Raw genomic sequence first — 2,265 nt, 5'->3', positions numbered from 1 at the left:
ACTCTCTTACACTTTTATTACATTTTCCTGCCTCCCCCTCCCCATCCAGTTATATTATTGTTTGCTTATAATAAAAATATGACATTTATTTCGTGCAAATCCATGTTACAATCATTATTCTATGCGCTTTGCATAATTTTCACGAAAAACATGGATACACGCATAAATGCACATAATAATATGCAGTTCTACATTCACTAAAAAAAATAACAGTAAATCATTCAAGCAAAGTACCTAGTAACAAGATGTTAGCTCATTTTCAGTGAGTACAATTCTAAAGTCGTCACCAAAACAAGAGATAATGAGTGAATAAAGTAATTGGAAATGTGTACACCATTAGTTCAGGCCCTAAATATCTCCTTTTAAATGAATTCATCTTGGGATTTGGCCAAAAATTGTTGACTTTTGGCAAGGTTAACACTGAAGCGGTTGACTGTATCAGAAACACAATTACTTAAACAAAAAAGGTAAGACACGGGACCACAGTGAGGTGTTGACTGTAAGCAAGAGTTGACTTTAAGCAAGTTGACTTTATTAGGATTTCACTGCATCTTTTATTACTGATCATTGTGCTGAAAGCAAAATGTGAAATTAGTTATCATAAAAAAAGGCTATGTTCATGATTGTGTTAAAAATATAATTAAAAAAACAAACAAACAACAAAAACAGGGGCATCTCCTGAGCTGTCTTCCAAATCTGGGTCCTGTTCCTGCTCTTTCTCCTCTTCCTCCTCTTCTTCTTCCACCTCCATTTCTTTCTCCGTCCCGTGTAAAGCCCTGTGCCTCTGCAATACTTGGAAAATATTTTCCGCATCTCTTTTGGCATCTGCACACTCTTTGGCCTATGTAGCCTTTCCTGACAAAGGAGGGTCAAAAGTAGCCAAAGGGCAGCAAAATAATGAAATATTACATTGGTTCAAGACCCCCCTCCCTCCCTTTCTTACATTTTTCTTACAGGAGCCAAAGCCTCTCTCCCCCTTTCCAGGCGCAAAATATTAAGCCTAAACTAAAAACCAGTTGTTTTTTACTTGGGCTTTATCTAAACCAGTGGCTTTTGACTATATCGAAGGCATTATCTAAACCAATGGGTTTTGGTTAGATCTAGAGCATTATCTAAACCAGTGGCTTTTTGGCTAGATCTAGATCTGGAGCATTATTTAAACCAGAGGCTTTTGACTAGGATATTATCTAAACCAGTGGCTTTTGGCTAGATCTAGAGCATTTTCTAAACCAGTGGCTTTTGTCTAGATCTAGATCTAGAGCATTATCTAAACCAGTGGCTTTTTGGCTAGATTTAGATCTAGAGCATTATTTAAACCAGAGGCTTTTGACTAGGATGTGTGAGGCAGCGTGGTGGAATCAGGCTCTCGTCAAAATAATCAAAGTGAAGAAACTTGCATTTTTCCACAGGTTTGTGAATTTTCATCAATTTTTTTTTTGGCTCAACACCTTTCATGCCCATTAAAAAATCACTTCTGTGTGGATTTTTCTGGAAAAAAAAAAGTTGATTAAAGGCGCAAAAACTGTAAATTTTCAGTTACCACGGACTCTAAAGCTAAGGAAATAACTAATCTTTGGCAGCCATTTTCTCACTAATTTTACCTCTGAAAACAGGTGAACCCCACCTTATTCTTTCGCAAATATCTCGATTTGTATTCAAGGTAAATGGATGGGTTTTTTTTCATCCATATAAAGACAAGTAAACAAGCTTTAGGATGATACCAATAACTCAATATGCCCAAAAATTAACGAGAGCCTGATTCCACCACGCTGCCTCACATATTATCTAAACCAGTGGCTTTTAGCTAGATCTAGAGCATTATCTAAACCAGTGGCTTTTGGCAAATCACACTGAAAAAGGGCCGGTACACCTTGAACTTTGTGTCTGGGTTGTCCAGGCCTAGAGCTGCGAACCTGGAATGGGATATCAGAGCGGAGAATTATTATTAGAGAATTATCATAATTATTGTGTTTGTGTGTCTGTTTGTGGCTGTCAGTTGAGTGATGCAAGGAAGGTTGGTGAGTGGGAGTATAAACACAGAAACTACACACACAAACATACTTGAGCACACAAAGACATGACCCCATTCACAAATGAAGGGAAAAAATGAAGAAAGGAAGAGGATGAGTGAAGGGTTGGGGAAAGGTGGGGGTGAAGAAGGAAAAAAACAAAATGGCGCTTTGGGATTACACAGAGATATATAGAATGATATGGAGAGAGAGGGAGAGAGATAGAGAGAGAGAGAGAGAGGGAGAGAGAGAGGGG

The sequence above is a fragment of the Aplysia californica genome, unplaced genomic scaffold (genome assembly GCF_000002075.1).
Source record: "Aplysia californica isolate F4 #8 unplaced genomic scaffold, AplCal3.0 scaffold00045, whole genome shotgun sequence".
NCBI lineage: Eukaryota > Metazoa > Mollusca > Gastropoda > Aplysiida > Aplysiidae > Aplysia > Aplysia californica.
The sequence above is the reverse complement of the archived record's forward strand: the minus strand, read 5'-3'. Positions refer to the sequence as shown.